The 17,956-nt window shown below is 43.1% G+C and overlaps 1 pseudogene; it reads left to right on the plus strand.

Moving 5' to 3' along the window:
- Positions 1-17,956, plus strand: part of LOC107299238 — a 62,788-nt pseudogene that overhangs the window by 16,255 nt on the left and 28,577 nt on the right.

Genomic DNA, 17,956 nt, shown 5'->3' on the forward strand with positions numbered 1-17,956 from the left:
CATGCTGGCTCAGGAATTCTGGGAGTTGAAGTCCACGAGTCATAAAAGAGCCAAGGTGGCCTACCCCTGACCTATGGATATAAGATGGTCCAGCTTTGAAGGCGTAACAGAATTCCCTTGTTCCAATGTTCAGTTGTTGTAACTTTGGTTCTCCTGTGATTCTGGCTGTTATTTCAGATGCAGGAGCCCTTAATGAAGACAGTTGTGGTATCTCCTGAAGGAGGGGAAGGTCTTTCTGGTCCCTCTACGGACCCTCTAAGGATCCCCGAGGAGGATCCAAGTAAGTGAAAGTCAGTTTTGAGGGCATTGAAGTTTGAAGTGCTTTCGTTCATGTGCTGTTTTTACACACAAACGCAAAATTCGGGCCGGGGTTAGTTTATAGTGCTTCCCTTTTATCTCAATCACAGGGAGTGGGAGGCTGCTGATGGAAATTGCTGAAGCATCTCCTCTGTGTGGGGGAACAACACCTCAGGTAGGCACAGAAATCTTTGTGGGGCAGTGGGGATGTCTGGTTTTGCCATGGGATTCAATGCAGAGCCTTATGATCAGGAGTTGGTTTGGCCCCACTTTCAAATGGTTATTTCAGCACAACCCTGTTGTTGGTAGTTGCGAAGTCATGTCCGACCCATCGCAACCCCATGGACAACATTCCTCCAGGCCTTCCTGTCCTCTACCATCTTCTGGAGTCCCTTTAAGCTCACGCCTACTGCTTCAGTGACTCCATCCAGCCACCTCCTTCTCTGTCGTCCCCTTCTTCTATTGCCCTCAGTCTTTCCCAGCGTTAGGCTCTTCTCCAGTGAGTCCCCCCTTCTCATTAGGTGGCCAAAGTACTTGAGTTTCAATTTCAGGATCTGGCCTTCTAAAGAGCAGTCGGGGTTGATCTGCTCTAGGACTGACCGATTTGATTGCCTTGCAGTCCAGGGGACTCGCAGCAGTCTCCTCCAGCACCATAGTTCAAAGGCCTCAATTCTTTGGCGCTCAGCTTTTCTTATGGTCCAAGTTTCACAGCCATACATTGCAACTGGGAAAACCATGACCTTGACTATATGTACTTTTGTTGGCAGGATGATGTCTCTGCACAACCCTATGTCACACCAAAAGCGAAACCAAGTCTGGAGATACACGTAAGAATTCCCCAATACAAAGTTAAAAAAAAATCCCTTCCTTAAAGCTATGGAAGAAACTACGTTCCCCAATATATCTTCTTGGTGGACTTTTTTTGCAAAGCCCAGCCTGCAGTCTCGGGAGCAACCGATGATCTTGGTTCCCATGGGACAAAAGATTATTTTGACTAGTGAAGCAGCTAGCAACACCCCCTCCCTCCATTCTGTGTGGCAACCGAAAATGAGTAGGAATAATGGCTGCAGTTGTACTCGTTTGTAGAGTTGACACCCTACATATCAGTATAATTTGTGTAAATAGCTGAGTATTTAAGTTTCTTGTTCCTGCAGTCGTTTACAGTATTTTACTTTAAAATAAATCCCTTGCTGGCACATGCAAGAAGAAGAATCAGATACCATGTTGTGAAAACAAAGAGTCACCTTAATGTATATACTTTTATTAAACCATTAGTAGGACTCCTCACAATGTGTTAATAAATAAAGCAATTAAATGATACCACTTAAGAATTGATTAGCATTAAATCAGTTGCCCTAAAGGTGCTTTTTCCCGAGGCAACTGTACTTTCTCGTTTTTCTTTGAAGACATTTCACTTCTCATCCAACAAGCTTCTTCCGCTCTGACTGGATGGTGGGGAAGGGAAGGATTTATACTCCTTGCAGACAGCTGGTCATTTGCCTTCTTTTAGAGAGTCATTGAGGACACCTGGAGGTTTATCTGTGTCAGCAAGGTAGTGAGTAGTGCACCTGAGTAGTGCAAATGGGTGTGGAGCCTTCTTGGAACTGTTGAAAAGACTATGTTGTAGACTGGAGATAGATGATGTCATATCCCTCCCCCTCTGTTGAGGGGGGGGCTGTTCAATTTTGACATAGATGGCCTCTTTGACCCCTCTTTCAAACCAGCAGTCCTCTCTGTCCAAAATGTGGACTTTGCTGTCTTCGCGTCTTGGATGAGAAGCGAAACGTCTTCAAAGAAAAACAAAGTCCAGTTGCTTTGTGAAAAAGCATCTTTGGGACATGATCTGGATGACTGAGAAACTCCATAGACGTTAAATAAGTTACATAAACACATCAGATTAAAATATGTTTATACGAAGTTTGTATTTATACAAGGTGCTTGCTCCTGCAAAAATAAACCTTGGGGTGTAAAAAAAGAAATAAAAGGTAATAATAATAATAACAGTAAAGTTGGAAGGGACCTTGGAGGTCATCTAGTCCAACCCCCTGCTGAGGCAGGAAACCCTATACCATTTCGGACAAATGGCTGTTCAGTCTCTTCTTAAAAACTTCCAGTGTTGGAGCATTCACCCCTTCTGGAGGCAGGTTGTTCCACTGGTTAATTGTTCTAACTGTCAGGAAGTTTCTCCTTAGTTCTAAGTTGCTTCTCTCCTTGATCAGTTTCCACCCGTTGCTTCTTGTCCTGCCTTCAGGCGCTTTGGAGAATAGCTTGACTCCCTCTTCTTTGTGGCAGCCCCTGAGATATTGGAACACTGCTATCATGTTTCAAAGAGAAGCATGTCAGACAAATTCACAGAGTTCTGAAGATGAATCATGCCAGGAAGAAACTCCAACCGTGCAAATGGATCAGGGTGTCACTCCTCCCCTGTGCACCTCTATGATTCCATGTTCTCCCAAGGAAGAATTCTCAAAGATGGCCGCATTATTAAACTGCAACCTAGAGGTTCAAGTTCCATCTTTGTTACACTTGTGAATATTTCAGAGGGGTAGTAAATCTTGCAAGAGGCACCTATAAGAACTGATTTTGTAGAAAAAAAGAAAAAAAGATAGAGCATTTTCTCTTTTACAAAACTTTGCTATTTAAGATATACAAAATCTGGGACAGAACTTCCGGGATGTTTTCTGAAGAACATATCCTTTGATTTCCAGAGCTTTGTGTCTCTCCAGGATGGTTATGTTGTTATTTCAACATGCATGTTTTGTGCACTTGTGAATGCTTCCAAAGTGAATCTAAATCTAATCTAAAACCAGGTAGTACGTCATGTGAGAAAAGGAGCGTTTTCTCTCTTGGAAAACTCACCTTTGGGGGTATTGGAAATCTAGAAGGAGACTTTCTGGGACTTCTGCTGAGGAACATATCCTTTGACTTTCAGGGTTTGGTATCCTTTGAGGAGGTGGCTGTGTGTTTCACGGAGGAGGAGTGGACATTGCTGGATCCCAGCCAGAGAGCCTTACACAGGGAAGTCATGCTGGAGAATTCTAGGAATGTGGCCGCTCTGGGTAAGGAACTGCTTTGCTCTGGGTTCAATTAATTGTGGAAAGTCTTTTGTCCTAAGTGCTAAGAGCACCTGGCTAGAATAAGCACAGGAAAAATATGCCCTGTGTCTCTCTTGATTTCTGTTCCTAATAATAAGGTGACCAACTTTTTTACAATGAGAAGGAGGACACAAATAAATTGAAGAAAAAAATATCGTAAATAAAACATTTTATTCATTGCAACAATACAGAATACACTAGAACAGTGGTGGTGAACCTATGGCACGGGTGCCAGAGGCGGCACTCGGAGCCCTCTCTTTGGGCACACATGCCATTGCCCCAGCCTCGCCTCCCCCCACGACCCCCTCCTCTCCAGCAGCCCCCTTGAAGGAGAGTCGCCCCTGAGGGTGGCCCATGCGGAGCAGCGCAGCCAAGGACATGGCAGCCAGGCAGCGTAGACAAGACTCTACCCTCACACCCCATCGTGCACAGTTGATGCTGCAGGGCGCGGGCAGAGGGCGTGACTGCCATAGCGCTGCTGGGCTGCCTGGGCAATCTGCGGCGGGTCCTGGAGGTGGTGAGTGGCCCTGCAGGCAGGCGGGGCGGGGGATGGGGAGGCGGAGCGGGGGCGGGGCAGTGGGTGGAGCAGGGGCGGGGGCAGTTTTTGGGCACTCGGTCTCTAAAAGGTTCGCCATCACTGCACTATAATATAAATGCATAATAAAAAACATTTGTAACAATAACATTTTATATTGCATTTTATATTGTAATTATGCTTACATGCCTATTAATTATTATTTAAATGAGTACAAAAGAAGGACTGTCCTCCCTATAGGAGGACGATTGGTCACCTTACTAATAACCATCCAATTTCCTAGGTTACTTAATAACCAATGGCAGCTCTCATACTGGCCGTTTGATCAAAGGGCCTTCCTTTGGCTCTGAGTAAATCATGTGTAAACTCCTTCTAGGGCTGAGAACAAGTTGCATTATTTCCCTAAGTACTTCAGCCCAATACAGGAAATAATGCAATGCAGGTAATCCTCAATTTACGACCACAATTGAGCCCAAAATTTAACGTTGGGAGAACAAGTGAGAAACTTGTTATAAGTGAGTTTTGCTCCATTTTACAACTTTTTTTTTTGCCACATTCGTTCAGGGAATGAATCGCTGTAGTTCTTAAATTAGTAACATGGTTGTTAAGTGAATTTGGTTTCCCTGTTGGCTTTGCTTGTCAGAAAGTGGCAAAAAAAGGGGATCACATGACCCCGGGGCACTGCAACTGTCCTAAATGCAAGTCAGTTGTCAAGCATCTGATGACCATGGGGATCCTGCAATAGTCATAAGTGTGGAAAATGGTCATAAGTCACTTTTTCAATGCCTTTGTAACTTTGAACAGTCACTAAATGAACTGTTGTAAGTCAAGGACTACCTGTATTGTTCTTTTAGCAGCTTTTTAAAAAGGTAGTGTTTGGAAACCTGGGAAGATTTCAAGACACTACATAAGTTTAAATTCAGTTAGTACTGGTCTAGATCAGGGGTAGGCAACCTTGGCTCTTTTATGATGATGATGATGATGTTGTTGGAAGGGACCTTTGAGGTCTTCTAGTCCAACCCCCTGCTCAGGCAGGAAATGCTATACCGTTTCAGACAAATGGTTGTCCAGTCTCTTTTTAAAAACTTCCAGTGTTGGAAGGTCCGCTGGAAGTGATGGTAGTGGAATACAGCATTGTCTTCGTCTTGGCCATGCTGTGTATGGTGACTCAAAGGACAGTGATGGGAGGGAGATAGGTCGGGGGCTGTAGAAGCTGAGGCAATTCTACAATCCCCTGAAAGTGTCCCTTGCTTTGGAAGAACTGAGGCTCAGGGACGATCTGTACAATGTAGGGCATTTCCAAAACTGCATTTGCTATAATGTCAATGCATCAATCAATTATGTTTTTAATTTTGTATTATTAATTTAAAAAGGCATCAATTGAAGAAGCCCACAATTCCTTCATCCATTTCATTCTTAATAGCCCCTTGAGCTCCTGATCATTCGGTCTTTTCATAAGAAAAAACCCCCCAGAAATAGCTCATAATACCTCATAGAAAGAGTGCAGAGAAGAGCAACAAAGATGATCAGGGGACTGGAGGCTAAAACATAAAGAACGGTTGCAGGAATTGGGTATGTCTAGTTTAATGAAGAGAAGGACGAGGGGGGACATGATAGCAGTGTTCCAATATCTCAGGGGCTGCCACAAAGAAGGGGGAGTCAACCAATTCTCCAAAGCCCCTGAAGGCAGGACAAGAAGCAATGGATGGAAACTAATCAAGGAGAGAAGCAACCTAGAACTAAGGAGAACTTTCCTGACAGTTAGAACAATTAATCAGTGGAACAACCTGCCTCCAGAAGTTGTGAATGCTCCAACACTGGAAGTTTTTAAGAAGAGACTGGACAACTATTTGTCTGAAATGGGTATAGGGTTTCCTCCCTAAGCAGGGGGTTGGACTAGAAGGCCTCCAACCTCTAGTCTAGTCTAGTCTAGTCTAGTCTAGTCTAGTCTAGTCTAGTCTAGTCTAGTCTAGTCTAGTCTATTCCTACTCTACTCTACTCTACTCTACTCTACTCTACTCTACTCTACTCTACTCTACTCTACTCTACTCTACTCATAAAATTAAGAGGGAATAATTGCAGAGGCACTACTAAAAAATAAAATAGAAATTTGGTTCTTTTCAATCATACAAAGAAGAACTCAGTAAAATCTTAGATATACAGAAATAACAGGTGCAGCTTTTTTTCTATTGTGTAATGATGAACTTTTTTTTCTCTCCAAACCAGGTTATAGACAGGAGCAAACTAATTATAAGGAGCCCAGTTTAGCGCTATTACAAATGGTCAAGTCTGAAGAAGGAATGCTTGGAAATCAAGGGACATCACAAAGCAGTAAGAAAAGCTGCATAATGAATGGAGGGAAGAGCTCTTCTCCTTTCGGGTATAATGAATTCCATGACTTCTCAACCCAACGAGTTCAACAAGGAGAAGATAAAGGAAAATTTAGTGGATGTGGTGAAAGAGACAACAGGAAGTTTGATTTCCGTAAATATTGTATAACCCAGACTGACGAGGAACAACATGAATATCAAGAGGATGGGAAGAAGGTCAATTATACCTCTTCTGTTAATTTACATTACCAATCGTATCTCAAAGACACGCCCTATGCATTTATAAATTGTGAGGAGAGTTTTGATTTGAGCAGTCATCCTATTTCCCATAACAGTGAAAAACAGTGTGAGTATGAAGAGAGTTCCAGTAAGAAACAGTTGCTTATTTCACCCGCAGAAACTCCCCCGAAGGAGAAACCATATAAATGTTTGCAGTGCGGAAAGGCCTTCACACAGAGATGTAAACTTACCATACATGAAAGAATCCACACAGGGGAAAAGCCGTACGTATGCCTGGTCTGTGGAAAGACCTTCACTCAGAGATGTAAATTAATCATACACGAAAGGATCCATACAGGGGAGAAACCGTATATATGCCTGGTGTGCGGAAGAAGATTCAACCAGAGTGGTCACCTTACAAGACATAAAAGAACCCACACCGGGGAGAAACCATACACTTGTCTGAAGTGTGGAAGGAAATTCAGTGAAAGTTCAAGCCTTGTGATGCATGTAAGAAGCCACACAGGAGAGAAACCATATATATGTACGGAATGCGGAAAGAGCTTCCGTCAAAACAGTGTCTTTGTTTGCCACAGAAGGATCCACACAGGAGAGAAACCGTACAAATGCTTGGAGTGTGGAAAGAGCTTCAGTCAGAACAGTAGCCTTTTGAAGCATAAAAGAATCCATACAGGGGAAAAACCATACCAGTGCCTGGACTGTGGAAAGAGTTTCAGCGTACGCTCGGATCTTACCTATCATAGAAAAATGCACACGGGAGAGAAATCATTTCAGTGTTCAGAATGCGGGAAGAGCTTCAATTGCAGCCGTTACTTCATTCGCCACAAAAAGATCCACACAGGAGAAAAACCATACAAATGCGTGGAGTGTGGAAAGAGTTTCAGTCAGAACAGTCACCTTGTCAAACATAAAAGGATTCACACTGGGGAGAAACCGTATCAGTGCCTGGAGTGTGGTAAGAGTTTTACTGCAGCCTTACACCTTACATATCACAGAAGAATGCACACGGGGGAAAAACCGTATAAGTGTTTGGAATGTGGAAAGAGTTTCAACTGCAGCAGTTATTTTATTTGCCATAAACGGATACACACGGGAGAGAAACCTTACAAGTGTTCGGAATGTGGAAAGCGGTTCAATAGAAGCAGTCATCTTTCTTACCATAAAAGGATGCACACAGGAGAGAAACCGTATAAATGCACAGAGTGTGGAAAGAGCTTTTCGTATAACAATGGTCTTAGATACCATCAAAGAATCCATACTGGGGAGAAACCATATACCTGCTTGAAGTGTGGAAAGAAGTTCAGTGCCAGCGCAAATCTGATGATGCATATAAGAATCCACACGGGGGAGAAACCGTATAAATGTCTGGAGTGCGGAAAGAGCTTCCGTCAGAACAGTGTCTTTATTTGCCATAAAAGGATCCACACGGGGGAGAAGCCGTACAAATGCACGGAGTGCGGCAAGAATTTCCGTCAGAACAGCAACCTTATCATACATAAAATAATACACACGGGAGAGAAACCGTACAGCTGCACAGAGTGTGGAAAGAGCTTCAGTCACAAAAGTCACCTCACGAGACATAAAAAAATCCACACGGGAGAGAAACCCTGTAAGTGCACAGATTGTGGAAAGAGTTTTAGTCGAAATAGTCACCTTATGAAGCATAAAAGAATCCACACAAGAGAGAAATCGTAACTCGGGAGTTTTCAATCACACAAGTATTTTCTTCTCACAAAGGGACATAAGAAGGAAAAAAACAGTAGAAATTTGTTGACTGTTCAGTTGCAACGGTAAGTAGCCTTATCAGACTAAAGGAATTCACATATGGGAGAACCATAAAAACACCTGAAGTTCATTTTATATTAAAAGTCGTGGGAAGAATGCCTGGAATAAATGAAAATTGATTACCAGGACTGCCTTTTTTTCCTTAAAAAACAACAGCAACACAGGAGAAAACAGATAAATGTGTGAGTTTGGTTGAGCTATATGGTCTTAAATGTGCAGTGTGTAGAAAGACTGTATCCATTTGGTATAAAAAGTACACCTAGGAATAGATGAGAGAAACTGTTTCAATAAGACCCCTTCATCTTACATCCCAGAGACCTTCCACTCAGGAGAGAAACTGTAAATGAGTGGACAGTGGAAAGGACAGTGACGGCTGAACCTGCAAGGTGGCCCTGATAAAGAGCAACTTCATTTTGTTACTCAAAAAGGAATTATAATCATTGCCAAATAATATTTCTGACTGGCTAATCCCATATGTTAAGCTGTATTTCTTTGAAGGTGATGCACGTAAGTAAAGATGAAGGGTTTTGATCATGACCTGTGGGTATCCTTTTGATCCCCTGAAGAGATCTCTGATTAAAATCCTGGATCTGAGTTTTACTTCTTATAGCCTCCTCCATTTGGTTCTTCTCAGCATTATTACCAACCAGTAATTATGAAATGTTGTAATTATTATTTTTTCTTCTTCCAAATGCCCTTTTGAAGAAAGAAAAGGCTTGTCTTGGATTGTCCCACAGTGCCGGATAAGTAATTGAATTTTACAAAAATGTCACAATGATGACAATGGTGAAACTATCAAATAATAAGTTCCTCAACTGAATCCCGCTTAAAAACAGGAACACGCTTCCTCCTCTCAAAAAGCCCATTTTTACCAACTGTAAAATGTTTTATACAGTCTTGTCCCTTAATTTAAGAAGAATCAATTATTTAGGACTTTTCCCCCCCTTTTCCTAAGGAGCACATTACTTTCTCCTGCTGTATCTTTTGTCAGTAAAAGAGTAGTTGAATTTCCCTCTTTTTTCCCCCTGATTCTGCATCTCCAGATAGGTGAGTTGCTTCAAATTAGTGCTGTGTTTTCTTCATTTTTCCAAAGGGGTGTGAAGGCGTAGCATGGCATGTGAAAAAAAGGAAACCACATTCTTAGAAACTTAAGACAACAAAATAAAGAGGGAACACATTTAACTAAACAAACTGAATTGGACCAGGAAGGGCCACCTCAAATCCAATGATTATGTGAAATACTGTTCAGAGCGTGAGGCCATCTGAAATAATGGGGGGCCATGATACTCAGAAAGGACTTTGCTGACTCTGTCCCCATCCATGTTTATTAAACAAGATCCATCGTTTCCCAGCCAACAAAAGCTATGCAGTAAGTATCTCGGATCGATGGCTGATGCTTAGTGTTGCTTTGGTATTTTTTGGTTTGCCTTTGACGGTTCCTGGATTCTTCAAATGTTTGTGCTCTGAGACGTGGTAGTCACACTGCTGTTTGGTTGCCTGACCGCATTCCTCAGAGGTGTTCTCCTCTCTTCAAGTGCCATTTACTCTGGGAAGAAAGAGACCTTCCCATATTTGAGGGTGAAGGTTCGTTCTCCGAGCTTGTGGGCTGGTTTCTGAATGTTTCGTTACCCAACTAGGTAACATCTTCAGTAGAGTTTAAATCCCCTAAACCAGGGCTTTTCAACTGGTGGTGGTACGCGAGCACCTGGCTGGTGATACGCAGTGTCGCCTTCCTCCCCCCCGCTCCGCTCCTTCCCAGCTCGCTTGCGGAAAACATGCTGCTTGGTGGCGGCCTGCAGGAACCCTACCGAGGGTGCGCGAAGAGCGCAGGCGCAGAGCGAGGCCCCGCCCTCCCCAGGGACTCGTGCAGCAACTCGATTGACTTCTCGTGCAGGATCCATGTCGCCCTTCCCCCCCTATTCTTACTTCAGAAGCAAGCGCGAGCCTGAAGGGGACAGAGCCATCCACTCCCTCGGCAGGTGGGTGTTTGAGACCACTCGCGTCTCGGCCCTGAGCGCCAACCTCACAACCGCCCCCTCCTTTTCCCCCTTCTCTCTGTTGCGGCCTCACTCTCTTCCATTTTCTTTTCCTCCCCCCCTCCCGCATGACCCTGGGACACTGTGACCGTCATAAGTATGAATCAGTTGCCAAGCATCCGAATGTAAATCACATGACCCTGAGGATGCTGCAACAGTCATAAGTGTGAAAAATGGTCATGTCACTTTTTTCAGTGCCTTTGGAACTTCGAACAGTCACTAAGCGAATTGTTGTAAGTCGAGGACTACCTGTACTTTATCATTTTTTCCTTTTTTGGGGGGGGTCAAGTTTTTGAAACCTTGCTGGGCGACTGGTGGTACTCGGATATTGCCTTATCCTAAAAGTGGTACAATGGGTGAAAAGGTTGAAAAGCCCTGCCGTAAACTCCACTGAAGATGTTAACTAGCATATCTATGGAGATTCTCAGTCATCCAGGTCAGTTATCCCAAAGATGCTTTTTCATGAGACAACTGGACTTTCTTGTTTTTCTTTGAAGAAGTTTCACTTCTCATCCAAGAAGCTTTTTCTGCTCTGACTGGATGGTTGGGAAGGGAAGGATTTATACACCTTGCAGACAGCTGGTCATTTGCCTTCTTTTGGAGAGTCGTTGAGGCCACCTGGAGGTTTATCTGTGTCCTCAGGGTCAACTGAGTGGTACAGATGGGTGTGGAGCCTTCTTGGAACTGTTGAAAGGACTGTGTTGTAGACTGGAGATAGATGATGTATCATTCCCTCTCTGTTCAGTTTTGACAGATGGTTTCTTTGACCCCTCTTTCAAACCAGCGGTCTTCTCTGTCCAAAATGTGGACTTTACTGTCTTTGAAAGAGTGGCTTTTGTCTTTTAAATGCAGATGGACTGCTGGCTCTTGTCCTAATGGGTTTGTTCCCCTGTGTTGTGCCTGATAACGAAATGTTCAGAAACCAACCCACAAGCTCGGAGAACGAAACCTCACCCTCATCTTACATCTGAGTTACAGATATTCGCCACTGTTGCTTCCCACATTTTGTAGGAAGGAAAACCATGATTAAAAAGCTCAAACAGGATGTTCCTGACTGAGGCAGGGATATCTCGTGTACACCCTAAAGAGAGTCCTTACAACTTCCTCTTTGGTTTCATTCTCTAGGAGTAGGGATAAGGTGCTTGGGGAATGAAGGGGGGGGTGGACTGGGATTTAACATCTCTCAGCCTGATGTTTTCTCATGTGTAGATTTTTCTGTTGGAGAGTCTTGTTAGTTCCTGTGTGTGGAGCATTTTCTTGTATTTATCTTTATTGCCAACGATTGCTTGACATATAAGTACTTCCAGCTAAAAAATAAACTCTGTATCATGGTTTGTTTATTATGATGATTTAAAGATATTTTTGATAGAAATATATATTTGATAGAAATATATATCAAAACAATATAGAAAATGTAATAAAAAAGGTAGAGGGGGAAACAATCTAAACAGTAAATACAGGGGGATAACTAAGATAGCTTGAATAGCCAGCAGATCTAAATATCATATGGCTTCTAATAGGCCATGGATAAGTTAGCATGTCTGTTCCCTTCCAATTCTTATTCCTTTCTATTCTTGTTTGACACCTCCCCCTCCCCTGGCTGAAGGCTTCTTCAGGCTCAAGCTATGGATGAGATGAAAGTAATATCCTGGCAACATTGCAGACATGGACATGGATTACTAACTTAAGTTGCCAGTAAAGAAAAACTCCCCATCACTAAACAAACTCCTCACTATGACCATTTTGTTGTGGGACCTTCTACAGCCGTGCTGGCGAACCTATGGCACGCGTGCCACTGGTGGCACGCAGAGTCCTCTCTGTGGGCACACGCACCGTCGCCCCAATTCTAGGGCTTCAGCTGGGTTTTATAAAACCTTTTCACTTTAGGCCTCCGCCGCTGTGTGCAAAAAAAAAAAAAAAAAGGTTCAATCAATCAATTTCAACTTCTTGCGGGGGGGGGGGAAGAAGAAGGTATGTCTAGTTTAACGAAGAGAAAAACGAGGGGGGACTTGATAGCAGTGTTCCAATATCTCAGGGGCTGCCACAAAGAAGAGGGAGTCAAGCTATTCTCCAAGGCGCCTGAAGGCAGGACAAGAAGCAACGGATGGAAACTAGTCAAGGAGAGAAGCAACCTAGAACTAAGGAGAAACTTCCTGACAGTTAGAACAATTAACCAGTGGAACAACCTGCCTCCAGAAGCGGTGAACGCTCCAACACTGGAAGTTTTTAAGAAGAGACTGGACAACCATTTGTCCGAAATGGTATAGGGCCATGGTGGCGAACCTGTGGCACGTGTGCCACAGGTGGCACGCAGAGCCCTCTCTGTGGGCACGCACGCCATCGCCCCAGTCCTAGACCTTCAGCTGGGCTTTATAAAACCTTTGCTGCTCTCTGCAAAAAAAAAAAAGGTTCACTCAATCAATTTCAACTTCTTGCGGGGAAAAAAAAAGATCTCGCAAAGTTGGAATTGATTGATTGAACTTTTTAATCCCACCGTCTGCCATTACCACTGCAGCCACGCCCACCCAATGGATCATGCCCACCCAATTGGCCACACCCACCCAATTGGCCACACCCACCCAATTGGCCATGCCCACCCGGCACCCGACAATACATAAGTGGGTTTTAAGTTACAGATTGGGCACTCGGTCTCTAAAAGGTTCACTCTCACTGGTATAGGGTTTCCTGCCTGAGCAGGGGGTTAGACTTGATGACCTCCAAGGTCCCTTCCAACTTTATATTATTATTATTATTATTATTATTATTATTATTATTATTATTATTATTATTATTATTATTATTATTATTATTATTATTATTATTATTATTATTATCTCGCAAAGTTGGAATTGATTGATTGAACTTTTTAGTCCCACCCAGTCTGCCGTTACCACCACAGCTACGCCCACCCAATGGGTCACACCCACCCAATGGGCCACGCCCACCCGGCACCCGACGATACACAAGTGGGTTTTAGGTTGCAGTTTGGGCACTCGGTCTCTAAAAGATTCGCCATCACTGTTCTACAGTAAACCTAGCAATTTAGCACATTTTTGGCCTACCTAGGTTTTCTGATTTATTTATGGCCTGAGTTTGGGGAAATTTTGAAGAGAATTTGTTTTTTCTTCATTTACGTGAAGTGCACTTGAGGCCTTACCTTAGTGCAATATCCACCTTGGCAACTTTAAGATGTGCGGACTTCAACCCCCAGAATTCCTGGCTTGGGAACTCTGGGAGATGAAGTCCACACATCTTAAAATTCCTAAGGTTGACAGACACTGCCTTAGCAAGCTTTGCATCTCATAATGGGGGTAGAATCCAGGTCACTGAGGTTTGACAGTTAGGAGAGCAGGGGGTTGGACTAAAAGACCTCCAAGGTCCCTTCCAACTCTTCTGTTATTCTGATCACAGGGAGACTCTGGGAGCTGAACAAAATGTGTGTGTATTTCCCTATGTGTGTTTGAGATACTATGACTTGTTTTGGGTTTTTTTTGCCCCAATGAGAATTTTCACAAACATGTTTTTCTCGGATGGTGCACCTGCGCATCCAACTGTGCAACATTCAAGTTGGGAAAAGAATGATGTTGCTTTCCCCTGTAATTATCCCAATCAGACCATTTTCATATTCTCACCGAACCCCAAAGGCTGTTGTATTGCTGCTGTTATCATAGCCACCTTTACAGAATGGCCTTGGATCTCCAGGTATTTAAAAATAACAGAATGGAGCACGAGGGAATATCTTGAAGTTGGCTTGAAATCTTGGCAGAAGCCTCTGTCTCTTCCTAGTCCTTGGGAATCTTGGGAGAAGAGTTTAAGGCAGGGATGTCCATCTGAATGAGTGTGTGAAGTAAGCTTGCTCTCCACGCAACATTTCAGGTTAGATTGAAAGGCTGTGCTGCTTTTCAAGACTGTGTGCATGGGGCTAATGTGTGTGTGTAGGGGGGGGGGCGTTTTCCTTGTCATAGTATTCAGCAGAAAGAGTTTCACACATCAGTACAAGTCCCAAAGATGCTTTTTGACGAAGCAACTGGACTTTCTTGTTTTTTTTTTGAAGATGTTTCGCTTCTCATCCAAGAAGCTTCTTCGGCTCTGACTGGATGGTGGGGGGTGGAATGGAAGGATTTATACTCCTTGCAGACAGCTGGTCATTTGCCTTCTTTTAGAGAGTCGTTAATGCTACCTGGAGGTTTATCTGTATCCTCAGGGTCACCTGAGTAGTGCAATGGGTGTAGAGCCTTCTTGGAACTGCTGTAGACTGGAGATAGATAGATAGATAGATAGATAGATAGATAGATAGATAGATAGATAGATAGATAGATAGATAGATAGATAGATAGATAGATAATTAATAATAATAATAATAATAATAATAATAATAATAATAATAATAATAATAATAATAATAATAAAGTTGGAAGGGACCTTGGAGGTCATCTAGTCCAACCCCCTGCTCAGGCAGGAAACCCTATACCATTTTGGACAAATGGCTGTCCAGTCTCTTCTTAAAAACTTCCAGTGTTGGAGCATTCACCGCTTCTGGAGGCNAATTTGTTTTTTCTTCATTTACGTGAAGTGCACTTGAGGCCTTACCTTAGTGCAATATCCACCTTGGCAACTTTAAGATGTGCGGACTTCAACCCCCAGAATTCCTGGCTTGGGAACTCTGGGAGATGAAGTCCACACATCTTAAAATTCCTAAGGTTGACAGACACTGCCTTAGCAAGCTTTGCATCTCATAATGGGGATAGAATCCAGGTCACTGAGGTTTGACAGTTAGGAGAGCAGGGGGTTGGACTAAAAGACCTCCAAGGTCCCTTCCAACTCTTCTGTTATTCTGATCACAGGGAGACTCTGGGAGCTGAACAAAATGTGTGTGTATTTCCCTATGTGTGTTTGAGATACTATGACTTGTTTTGGGTTTTTTTTGCCCCAATGAGAATTTTCACAAACATGTTTTTCTCGGATGGTGCACCTGCGCATCCAACTGTGCAACATTCAAGTTGGGAAAAGAATGATGTTGCTTTCCCCTGTAATTATCCCAATCAGACCATTTTCATATTCTCACCGAACCCCAAAGGCTGTTGTATTGCTGCTGTTATCATAGCCATCTTTACAGAATGGCCTTGGATCTCCAGGTATTTAAAAATAACAGAATGGAGCACGAGGGAATATCTTGAAGTTGGCTTGAAATCTTGGCAGAAGCCTCTGTCTCTTCCTAGTCCTTGGGAATCTTGGGAGAAGAGTTTAAGGCAGGGATGTCCATCTGAATGAGTGTGTGAAGTAAGCTTGCTCTCCACGCAACATTTCAGGTTAGATTGAAAGGCTGTGCTGCTTTTCAAGACTGTGTGCATGGGGCTAATGTGTGTGTGTAGGGGGGGGGGCGTTTTCCTTGTCATAGTATTCAGCAGAAAGAATTTCACACATCAGTACAAGTCCCAAAGATGCTTTTTGACGAAGCAACTGGACTTTCTTGTTTTTTCTTTGAAGATGTTTCGCTTCTCATCCAAGAAGCTTCTTCGGCTCTGACTGGATGGTGGGGGGGTGGAATGGAAGGATTTATATTCCTTGCAGACAGCTGGTCATTTGCCTTCTTTTAGAGAGTCGTTAATGCTACCTGGAGGTTTATCTGTATCCTCAGGGTCACCTGAGTAGTGCAATGGGTGTAGAGCCTTCTTGGAACTGCTGTAGACTGGAGATAGATAGATAGATAGATAGATAGATAGATAGATAGATAGATAGATAGATAGATAGATAGATAGATAGATAGATAGATAGATAATTAATAATATAATAATAATAATAATAATAATAATAATAATAATAAAGTTGGAAGGGACCTTGGAGGTCATCTAGTCCAACCCCCTGCTCAGGCAGGAAACCCTATACCATTTTGGACAAATGGCTGTCCAGTCTCTTCTTAAAAACTTCCAGTGTTGGAGCATTCACCGCTTCTGGAGGCAGGTTGTTCCACTGGTTAATTGTTCTCACTGTCAGGAAGTTTCTCCTTAGTTATAGGTTGCTTCTCTCCTTGATTAGTTTCCACCCGTTACTTCTTGTCCTGCCTTCAGGCGCTTTGGAGAATGGCTTGACTCCCTCTTCTTTGTGGCAGCCCCTGAGATATTGGAACACGGCTATCATGTCCCCCCTCGTCCTTCTCTTCATTAAACTAGACATACCCAATTCCAGCAGCCGTTCCTTATATGCTTTAGCCTCCAGTCCCCTAATCATCTTTGTTGCTCTTCTCTGTACTCTTTCTACAGTCTCAACATCTTTTTTACATCGCAGTGACCAAAACTGGATGCAGTATTCCAAGTGTGGCCTTACCAAGGCATTGTAAAGTGGTATTAACACTTCACATGATCTTGATTCTATCATCTCATAATGCAGCCTAGCACTGTGTTGGCCTTTTTGGCAGCTGCAGCACACTGCTGGCTCATATTTAAGTGATTGTCCACTAGGACTCCAAGGTCCCTCTCACAGTTACTACTATGATTATGTCATATCCCTTCCCCTCTGTTGAGAGAGGGCTGATCAAGTTTGACACAGATGGCCTCTTTGACCCCTCTTTCAAACTGGCAGTCCCCTCTGTCCAAAATTTGGACCCTGCTGTCTTTGAAAGAGTGGCATTTGACTTTTAAATGCAGATGGACTGCCAAATCTTGTTTGTTCTATGTTCCCATCATCCAGTCAGAGCTGAAGGAGCTTCTTGGATGAAAAGCGAAACGTCTTCAAAGAAAAAACAAGAAAGTGCAGTTGCCTCCTGAAAAAGCACCTTTGGGACAACCATGACCTGGATAACTGAGAATCTCCATAGACCTAGTAGTACAAACTTTAGCAAATAGTCTAACTTCCTGTTCCAGATAACTGGCTATTTAGAGGTTATTACTACAATTCCCACATTGTACGTCTCTTTTTTGGGGAGAGGGGAGTTCAAATCTTTGTCTCTAGTACAGTGCAATGTTCTTCAGCCTTGGCAGCTATGGGCGGGCTTCAACTCCCAGAATTCCCCAATCAGCTCTGGAATTCTGGGAGTCCACGTCTGCTCAATTTAAAGTCGTCATTCTCTCCAGTAGGATAACTTTTGGCTCCCTACATCTTCAGCTCTTCTTCTTTTCCCCCTGAGCCTTCAGCTTCCACTGCCAAAAAGGAAAAAAAGAGAGAGAGACATAAGAGCAAAATGCAAAATTATCAGGAAAGAATTGAAAATATTTTCCAGGTCTGAGCCAAACAGAAACTTGTCATAAATGTTCTGTAGAAATAATCCAGAGGGAGCTTGCTGGAAACAGACATTGGGATCTACTGATTGAGTTCCGTTTTTACTTCATTTTCAAGCAACTTCAAGATTCTTTGCAAGTGGAAAGCAGAATAAGAGTAGGTCGATCATTTTATTAATTCATAATATATCAAGAATTTGAGCATGACAACCCTTTTCTCACTACTGGGGAAATGAATTAGAAATATTCCCAGAACAGAGTTATATACCAGCAGTGCAGATTTAAGTCACTTAAGTTACAGCTGCCACGAGATTGAATTGTTATCCAATTTTGTGTTTTCTTTTAATGCTGCACTTCAAAATTGCCTCTGTTCTTTATCACAGGGCAGCATGCAGATTTAAGTCACTAAAGAGAAACCCACTAA

This window comes from Protobothrops mucrosquamatus, unplaced genomic scaffold (assembly GCF_001527695.2).
Source record: "Protobothrops mucrosquamatus isolate PMUCROS unplaced genomic scaffold, P.Mucros_1.0 scaffold4710, whole genome shotgun sequence".
Classification (NCBI taxonomy): Eukaryota; Metazoa; Chordata; class Lepidosauria; order Squamata; family Viperidae; genus Protobothrops; species Protobothrops mucrosquamatus.